The sequence below is a fragment of the Apodemus sylvaticus genome, chromosome 2 (genome assembly GCF_947179515.1).
Source record: "Apodemus sylvaticus chromosome 2, mApoSyl1.1, whole genome shotgun sequence".
NCBI lineage: Eukaryota > Metazoa > Chordata > Mammalia > Rodentia > Muridae > Apodemus > Apodemus sylvaticus.
In genome coordinates, this window is record NC_067473.1 from 83,130,153 (window position 1) to 83,140,719 (window position 10,567).

General features: G+C 36.9%; 1 pseudogene; it reads left to right on the top strand.

The window, feature by feature from the left end:
• Positions 1-8,937: 8,937 nt before the first annotated feature.
• Positions 8,938-9,861, top strand: LOC127677489 (vomeronasal type-1 receptor 90-like; annotated as a pseudogene).
• Positions 9,862-10,567: the final 706 nt, after the last annotated feature.

The following is a 10,567-nucleotide window of genomic DNA, read 5'->3' on the forward strand; positions in this document are numbered from 1 at the left end:
AGTTTTACTGTGTCCTTGCTTAGTTTCTCTTTTCCTGATAGCTCCATTGAGGAGAATGGAGTGTTGAAGTCACCCACAATTATTGTGTTAGGTGCAATGTGTGCTTTGAGCTTTAGTAAATTTTCTTTTACGGGTGAAGGTGCCCTTGCATTTGGCGCGTAGATGTTCAGAATTGAAAGTTCTTCTTGGTGGATTTTTCTTTTGACCAGCAAGAAGTGTCCTTCTGTGTCTCTTTTGATGACTTTAGGTTGAAAGTCAATTTTATCTGATATTAGAATGGCTACTCCTGCTCGTTTCCTGAGACCATTGTCTTGTAAAATTGTCTTCCAGCCTTTTACTCTAAGGTAGTTTTTGTCTTTGACATGGAGGTGTGTTTCCTGTATGCAGCAATATGTAGGGTCCTGTTTCCTTATCCAATCTATTAGTCTATGTCTTTTTATTGGGGTATTGATTCCATTGATGTTAAGAGTTATTAAAGAATAGCGATTATTACTTCCTGTCATTTTTTATATTATTTTTATATTTGGGTGGTTATCTTCTTTTGGGTTTGATGAAAGAAGGTTACTGTCTTGCTTTTTCGAGGGTATAGTTTCCCTCCTTTATTGGAGTTTTCCTCCTATTACTCTTTGTAGTGCTGGGTTTGTGGAAAGATATTGTGTAAATTTGGTTATGTAATGGAATATCTTGCTTTCTCTATCTATGGTGATTGAAAGTTTTGCTGGGTATAGTCGTCATGGCTGACATTTGTGTTCTCTTAGAGTTTGCATGAGATCTGCCCAGGATCTTCTAGCTTTCATGGTCTCTGGTGAGATGTCTGGTGTGATTCTGATAGGTCTTCCTTTATTTGTTACTTGGCCTTTTTCTCTTGCAGCCTTTAATATTCTTTCTTTGTTTAGTACATTTGGGGTTTTGATTATTATGTGACAGGAGGTATTTCTGCTCAGGTCCAGTCTGTTTGGAGTTCTGTAGGCTTCTTGTATATTCATGGGCATCTCTCTCCTTAAGTTAGGTAAGTTTTCTTCCATAATTTTGTTGAAGATATTTGATGGCCCTTTCAGTTGTAAATCTTCACTCTCATCTATACCTATAATACTTAGGTTTGGTCTTCTCATTGTGTCCTAGATTTCCAGGATGTTCTGGGATACAAGCATTTTGCATTTTGCAATTTCTTTGACTGTTGAGTCAATGGTTTCTATGGTATCTTCAGCATCTGAGATTCTTTCTTCTATCTCGTGTGTTCTGTGGCTTATATTTGCATCTATGGCTGCTGATTTCTTTCCAATGTTTTCTATCTTCAAAATTGTCTCCTTTTGTAATTTCTTAGTTGTTTCTACTTCTGTTTTTAGATCCAGGATGGTTTTGCTCAGTTCCATCATTTGTTTGTGTTTTCCTTTAATTCTTTAAGAGATTTTTGTGTTTCCTCTTTCATGACTTCTGCCAATTGACTCACTTTCTCCTACATTTAAGGTTTTTTTTTTTTTTTTTTTTTTTTTTTTTTTTTTTTTTTTTTTTTTTTTTTTTGCATTTCTTCCTTATTGGCTTCCATCTCTTGAACCTTATTATCCTGAATTTCTTTAAGTGATTTTTGTGTTTCCATTATACGAGTTTCTATCTTGTTCATGTTCCCCTGTATTTCTTTAAGGGATTCATTTATTTCCTTTTTGTGCTCTTCTAGCAGCATCATGACCAGTGATTTTTAAATCCAAATCTTGTTTATCTAGAGTGTTGGCACATCCAGGACTTGCTGATGTTGGAGAGTTTGGTTCAGATGCTGCCATATTTCCTAGATTTCTGTTAGTAGCATTCCTACATTTGCCCTTTGCCATCTTGTTAGCTCTAGTATTAGTTGGTCTTGTCTCTGGCTGATGATTGAGCCTCCTGTGATGCTGTAGGGCTATTTTTGCAACACTGGATGGCTGGGTTTCCCCTGTCACAGATTGCTGATGTGCTGCCCTCGTCTTGGGTGCCCTGGGATCCCTAGTGTACCTTGCCCCAGATTGTGTCTGTGAACCAGGTGGTACTGATGATGTATTCTGTGGGACCTTTTCTGCAGGGATAAGCTGAGTTCTCTCTGCAGGACAGCAGCACCTGCATCTGGGTTGGTGCACACAAGGCTAGCCTATCTGCTCAGGCCCTGAGTTTAGGCAAAAGCCTGGCCAGCTTAGGCCTGAACAATGTTCACCTCGGGCTATGACTGTTAATTGGTTCTGTCAGGTAGACAAGATGTTGGCGTGCGCATGCTCCCTGAATGTACCAGGAAAGTCTGCCAGACTAGCAACCTCCTGGCTAGATTGGCACACAGATAGCCCACCCGACAGCTCAGGACCTGGGTGCAGTCCTTTCCCTGTACGGCTTAGACCCCTGCTATGTTAACTAGCTTTGCCTTCTAGAACTCTCTGGTGTCCTGTAGCCAAAATGGTGGCATGCGCAGGGACAGACTGCTGGGCAGATAACCTCCTGACTGGGTTGGCACAGCAATGGCCCTCCGAACAACCCAGGGCCCGGGTGCAGGCCAACGCCTGTTGGGCTTAGACCCCAGCGATGTTGGCCTCGGGCTAAGTTTGCCTACCTCGGGCTGTTGGTTCTCTCTGGCATCTGAGAGCCAAGATGGTGGAGAGTCTCTCATAACTGACTGGCAGGAGGCAGAGTTCTGATGTGGCTTCAGTGCGGTGAAAGGTGCTGTAAATCTGCCTCTGCTTGCAGCCCGACTGGCCAGAGATGGTCAGTGGTAGCGGGCACAGGGCCTGCCACGACCCTGTCACCTTGGTTCCACTGCTGATGGCCCTTCCACTGGAGCTGCTGCTGCCGCCTGTTACAGCTACCTGAATTCCAGGTTTTGGGTGTTTGTGGTGCCTGGATGAAAACTGGCTCATCTTCTTAACTGGACTTTCCAATATTGGATTTATTTCTAGACCACTCCATGATTGAGTCAACTGATCACATTAAAGGAAAGAGAAGTGTCATTATAACACTTCCTTTAGATTAATTTTTTTTCCCTAAGTCAGTTTTAACAGTCTCTGTGTTCTCTGTCCCACAAGGTCTAAAAGCTTGAAGGAAGGCAGTTTATCTAATCTGGGACATAGGCAAGTAAAGTCACCATTGTCAGGCCACTCAGCAAGCCCACAGTCGACATTATCTTCAGCATGCCACACCAACCACTTTGGCAGCTAGCATGCAGCATTCTGCAGAAAAAACACAAATATGCCTTCTTCCACATATTAAGTAGCTGATCAGGATCATGCCATATGCCAATAAGTGGATCCTTCCATCTAACCTAAGCATGAGCATGCCTAGTTATACGATGGCTATAGACACTCAGCAAGCAGTTCCTTGGCATCCAAATTTTAAAATTTTCTTAAAAAGTATACAAGTGTGACTTAAATAATATGCATGGGGATATAATTTTCCCTTTTGTTTTATAAGAAGATATTGTTTTAAAATTTCACAATATCTTGTCCTTGACAATTATAAAGAATTAAACTGTTGTTAAATTGATGTCAAAGCATCTCAAATGTTTGATGACTATAATAAATAGCCAGTTCCATTATCTGTTTTAATCTAAGTTGGAACACCAAGCATAGATAATAATGTAGGCAATGACGATACAAGCATAGAAAATAAACATAGCATTTTTAGTTGCTTTTCCTGTTAGAGCAGTTACAACTAGAAAGCCTGGAAATGTTTCATTAGTCACTTGCATATATTTTAATTTTCTAAAGTAGAAATATGAGTACCATTCATTTGTAATAATTGATTAAGTCCTCTACAATTAGCACCATTATGTGGTACAGGTAGAAATCAAGGACACCAAGAACAAGTCTTTACAATTCGATGTCTAAAAATATAAAATTATTCTCAAGCCATTAGTATTTTGATGATGTAAAGAATATGATTGTATGACCAGTTGTTCCTATGTAAGGCCTATAGTCTGCTTGGGACACAAATCTCTTGTGACCTTGCCTTAAGGGGTCTTGTCCAGGAAATCTAAGATGAGCTCTTTTTTAAAGATTTATTAATTTATTATATATAAGTATATTGTAGCTGCTTTCAGACACACCAGAAGAGGGTGTCAGATCTCATTACAGATGGTTGTGAGCCACCATGTGGTTGCTGGGAATTGAACTCAGGACCCCCATAAGAGTAGGCCATTTTCTTAATCATCAAGCCACCTTAGCCCCCTCACCCTTAGTCCTGCAGAGCCACAGCTTTCAACCAGATCCCATTGTATGAGGTCGAATAACAAAAGGAATCTGTTACTAAGGGTTCTCAGAAAAATTCTACTAGCTGTTTTTAGTAGTCTTTATCTACAAATTTTTGAATTAGTTCAAAAGGAGCCTTTTTGATACCGAATAAATTCCCATTGAGATCTCCTTTTTCAATATCAGGGGGTTAAATTTTGCTTCTATTACTGTAGCCAATAAATTTGTGAAAAAGTGGCAACAAGGCATATACAGGCCACAGCTGTTTTTAACCTTTATCACTCTTGAAATAATCTTTTTCCTTTTTTTATTGAATATCTTCTTCATTTACATTGCAAATAGTAAAACCTTTCCCGATTTTCCCTTTCCCAAAGACACCAACCTCTCCTCACTTAATTACTAAATATGCTAAGAATTGTGAGCTTTCAAACTTCAAACTGCAACCAATGGTATACTGGCAGTTGTTAACTGTAATTCTTAACTTTCTCTTGCAATATTAGAACATAACTACAATTTTGGAAAGCAGCACCCAATTTTAAACAATCTATTCTCTATAAAATCAATGACAAATGTATTGCTTTCACATTACAAAGTTGGTCTGCCAATTCTTATGTTTGAATGCATGACAGTGCAACTTATTATATCTCATTAAAGAGACATTGTTTTAAATCTTATCCCTTATAAGTCTAATTTCTGGGATAAGAATTACATAAAATATTACGCCAATTTGGAAGTATCTTCAGAGGCCTGTTTTTCCTGGGTTGGGTCATGCCACGTGTTGATATTAAAGATGATTCCAAACATGAGTTACCAATTTTAAACTAACTTTTTGTTGTCAATGTAATAATTTTTAATTATGCCCAATAACTTATAAGCCACTATTCTATAGTCAAGACATGAAACCATACTTATACCTTTAAGATCAACCAGAAACAAAAATGAAGTGACTATACGAATCTTATGAATTTAAACCAAACAAATTTTTTTCTTTTTCTAGCTGTAATTTCAAGAGATAAAACACGTTGTACCCAATAATTACAAACTGTAGGTCCTCGGAGAACAATGAGCTTCACCTTGGTCTGAGTGCTCCACCCTAGGTGGAGAGGATTATGACTAGCACAGAAATTCCTGCTCAAATGCTGAGAGAGAAATTTGACCTTGGTCAATGTCAAGTTCCTGCCAGGTGGCATAGCACCTCAATATGGCTCTCTACAGGAAACATATTCTCCATTTTTTTTAAATTTCATTTTAGTGCACAACCATATCTCACTTAGTTGATGTAGTCCAATAATCTCTCTCTCTCTCTCTCTCTCTCTCTCTCTCTCTCTCTCTCTCTCTCTCTCTCTCTCTTTCTCTCTCAAACACACACACACACACACACACACACAGCTTCCAGTCCATGTTTTCATATCTTTCCTAACCTCATGCCATGCAAAATGTTATGAACTCCGGATTTGATTGCTGTCCCACAGTCTCTGCAGTGACATTTTTGCTACTTTGCTTCATCTCAGGGAAACTGGCTGGTAAGCTGGAGGTGGTAATACACATCATCATCTGAGTACTTCCAGTTATACATGTCATGAGCTCAATTTCCAAAGAACAATTCATCCCTTTAAGTTATCTAAGAGTATTAAATAATAGCTCTGCATTAATATCTTGTTAACAATGGGCCAGTATTTATTTCTGCTGTCATTATCTAATTTATAAAGATCCACGAAACTTGCATGGCTGCCTAAGGTCCCAAAATTCCTGAAGACTCATTCTTAACTGAATGTGGAGGAATATCAGGCAATACCATGTATCTTGTCACCTGAAGTCACATAGTCAGTTGATATTATGAGAATTCATTCTGTTTTTAGGTCATTAGTCACTAAATGTGGTAACACTTAAAATGAAAATGTTACTTTTCATCTAGCATATTTGTATCTTCCTGAGAGTATTAATTTTTACAAACAATGCAAAGATAACCATAAATTCATAAAAGATTTTTAAAATCAAAACTGTCGTAATTGAAGGCTAAAGTGATTTTTTTTGGAAAATAAAAAACTGTGCAGAAAATTACTCTTCTTCTCTTATTGGACATTTCTTCTGACAGCTGCTTGGATATTTCTTAGTCTTTTGGTCTGCATCAATTTAATAGTGATGGCTTCTTCATTTTCATTAAGCATTATTGACACACTTTGTGGTTTAGTACATACAACTAAATATTACAATTTAAGAACTGCAATTGTTTATTAAGTAAAACAGATGACTTTTCTTACTGCATCATATGATAACAGTTCTATAATTTGGTAGTAATGGTCTTTTCTGTTTTAGTATTACCTTCTGTGAACCAGAGAGAAAAATTCCACTTGATCACTTACAAGGTGTGTCATTTTCTGAATTTGATAAATAATTGCAAATCAATGGATCATCTAGAGTGAGTAAACAACATACCTTAGGGAAGAAATATGTTAGAACGCTGTCTCTTTATATTACCATCCTTTAATGTTTCTTATATTACATGTTCTATTATAATAAGTTTTATATGTACAAATAACAGAAATTTTATACTTACAGCATTTTTGCATTTGCAGTTTTAAAACTGAAATAAGGCTACTAATTTTTTTTTTACAATTGGGAGACTATGTCTTGAATTAAGTATTATCCCAGAACGTTTATTTGAGAATTATTTATGTTATTTTACATATATGCGTGTTTAGCTTACATGTATGTCTGTGTAACTTTACAGAGAGGTGTGACTTTACAGAGAGGGCAATGCCTACTCTGGAACTAGAGTTAGAGATGGTCATGATCTACCAAGTCATTGCTGTGTAGCTAATAGAGGTCTTTTGCAAGAAGTAAAAGTGCTCTTAATAACCGATGTCTCCCAACCCCATATCCTCAAGCTTTCAAATAACAAACTATCACTATACAGTTACTGTACACATATGTAGGTGAGAGAATTACATTTCTGGCTCTGGACTTTGATATGAATCCATGTCTTTACTTGATTAGACATTTAAGGAGCAAAAATCATGTTAATACAAAAATGTGTGATTTATCATGTCATATTCATACGGAAGTTGTAGGATGGTTGTGTCCAATAACTTCTGTATTATTTCTATGCACACATGCACATATGCATCTATATATGTGGAATATATAAGTGAACTTGAAAATATAATTGGACATAAGATTCTCACAAATATTTAAGTTGGTATGGTTGTTTTGTATTTATCACAAAATTGATTTTGAAGTACTGAATTAAATAAACTAATTAATAAATTGATTCTGATAATGAGGCCAAGTAAGTTAGATGAGCACCAAAGTTAAGACTGTTGAGCAAAACTGTAAAAAATATATGATAAAACTTGGGACCATGTTTTCTACTGCATGGGAAAGAATCTCTTTTAAAACAGAAATTCTCAAACAGTATTACTATGTAGTCATCTTCAGCATGTTTATGGTGTCATAATGTTAGAAAAAACTGCTTGTCTTACTGTTACCAGCTCTCTCTTGTTGTGGGCTCCTAGCTTGATATCTTCAGATATAATTATGTAGCCTGTAGAAACTACAAAAATCAAAACAGCAATTGACAAGACAGGAGTTGTGGAGGGGTATAATAGAGAGTGGAATAGCAATGTGTTTTATCAGAGAAATGGAAGAGACAGTGCTTATTGAGTGGAGAAAAGATATAAATATAGAAGATGGTAGGAGGAAGGTAGAAGGGGGTATCAGGGCACAATTTATCATATATAGAGAGAAATAGGAAAATAGGTGAGATTTTAGGTAAGAGAAAAAGAGATAATTTCAGAGAAGAATATATATGGGGAAAATAAAAATATAGATGTCTGAAAAATTCATAATAAGTCATACTGTTAATTATTTAATTCCCTCCCAAATAAAAAGGAAAGAAAAATGGTGTTTCTCCTGATATCTGGAAATTAATTCTTTAATACTGATATGGGGTTTGCAAAGGCTTTAAATGTGATAGAAAGTGAAATCAAAACCACTTAAAGCTACTTATATTCATAGTCATTATACAAATGATAGAGTGTAGCATGTACACTTGTGGTCTCTCACTGTATCTGTGTCTTCGGCTCTACACTTGGGAATACACTATTTCATGGAAAAAGAAACATAAATAAAAGATAAATTTAGATAGACTTCTTGCTGAATAAAATAAGGTTATCATCATGAATTACAATTGTGAATCCATTAGAATTATAAGTAATAAAAAGCACAGTTGCAAAACCAAACATTTTAAAAGAATGGAATATGAAACAGAATCCCCAGATTTTTTTGAATATTTTTGCATTTTTTTTACCAATCGAATATACATTTTCTTCAGTTGCATAATTTTGATAAATATTCTGTGCTCATCTCTACTGTTTTAGGTGATAAGTATAAAATGAGAGAAAATATATCAATAGTACTGTCTTTTTAAGTAATTAAACTCAATTAAATGGGACAAACTTTTTGTTATGTACAGATGATTGTGCATGTGTTAATTTTCTCTAATATTCTATAAATACAGGAGATACATGAAGAGGATCTAGATATGTAGGCCATAATGTACACTTTGTAACACAAATGTTAAACAGAGAGGTTAGTCAAGAATTAGTATGGAAAATAGAATGATGATATAGATATACTAACCAGTGAATTATGAGTTTCATATGTTCTCTGTTAATTTTTATCAGGAATGAAAAATATGCTTCCAACTATGCTGTTAAGATGAAAACACTTTCCACTTATGTTCTCATCAGAGAGTGTCCTTTATTTTCAAGTTGGACTTGGAGTCCTAGCCAATAGGTTTCTTCTAGTTTTCTATATTTTTGTAATCCTAAATCACAGACCTAAGCCCACTGACCTCATCTCCTGTCAGCTGACCTTTGTTCACATAGTGATGATCCTGACTGGAGGAAATATCATGCTTACAGACATATTTGAAACTCTGAATGTTGAGAATGGCATCAAATGTAAGGCAACTCTATATACACACACAGGGTGATGAGAGGCCTCTCTATCTGCATCACCTGCCTCCTGAGTATGTTCCAGGCTATTACTATCAGTCCCGGTAACTCTTTGCTGGCAAAATTTAAACATAAACTAAAAAAAAAAAAAAAAAAAAAAAAAAAACATGATCAGTGCTTCTCTCTTTTACATTTGGTCTTTCAGTTTTTCTCTTAGTACCAACCTGATCTTCTATGTTAGTGGCTTTACCAATGTGAGCCAAACCAAGCAGATGAAGGTCACTAAATCCTGCTCACTCCTCCCCATGAACTACATCATCTGGGGAATGTATCTAACAGTGACAACCTTCAAGGATGTGTTTCTTGTTGGAGTCATGCTGATCACAAGCACATACATGGTTATTATCTTGTTCAGACATCAGAGACAATGCAAGCATCTTCATAGCATCAGCCATCTGAGAGCGTCCCCTGAGAAAAGAGCCACCCAGACCATTTTGCTGCTTGTTGTTTTCTTTGTGGCCATGTACTGGCTGGACCTCAGCAACTCATCCACTTCCATCCTGTTATGGATGTATGACGCAGTTATCCTGACTGTTCAGAAGTTTGTGGTGAATGCCTATCCTACAATTAGTCCTTTGGTACTAATCACTTCAGATAAGAAAATAATCAATCTGCAGAAAAACTTACAGTCAACATGCCACTAGAGTTTTTTCTTTTTTAAAATATTCACTTTTTATCTGACTCACAGTCCCCCTAGTTAGCTTGTCACACAAACCTTCCCACATACCTGCTTCTCTTTCTCTTCTGAGAGGGTTCACCACCCCACCCCCCACCCCCCGGCATCACCCTACCCCCGCAATGCAAGTCTCTATGAATATAAGGATTCTTTTCCCTAAGAGAAAAGAGAGAGGCAGAAAGGCAGCCCAGATAGAAGATCATGTTCCACATAAAAACAACAGGTTTTGTGATAGCATCAGCTCCAGTTGTTTAGCCCCCAATTGAAAACCAATATGCATATCTGTTCCATATGTGTGTGGAAGCCTAGATCCAGTCCATGTATGTTCTATGGTCAGCAGTTCAGTCTCCAAGAGACCCAATCGTCCAGATTAGTTGACTCTGTTGGTGTTTCTGTAGAGTTCCTTTCCTCTTAGGGGCACAATCCTTTCTCCTATTCTTCTTTAAGTATCCCCAAGTTCCATCCACAGTTTTGGTGTGGGTATCTGCATCTGTCTGAGTCAGCTGTTGGGTTGAACCTTTCACAGGAAAACTGTGCTAGATTTCTGTTCCAAGCATAGCATAGAATCATTAATAGTGTCAAGGATTAGTGCTTGCCCATGGGTATTAATATGGGCTAGTTATTGATTGTATATTCCCTCAGTCTATGCTTTATCCTTCATGCCTACATTTCTT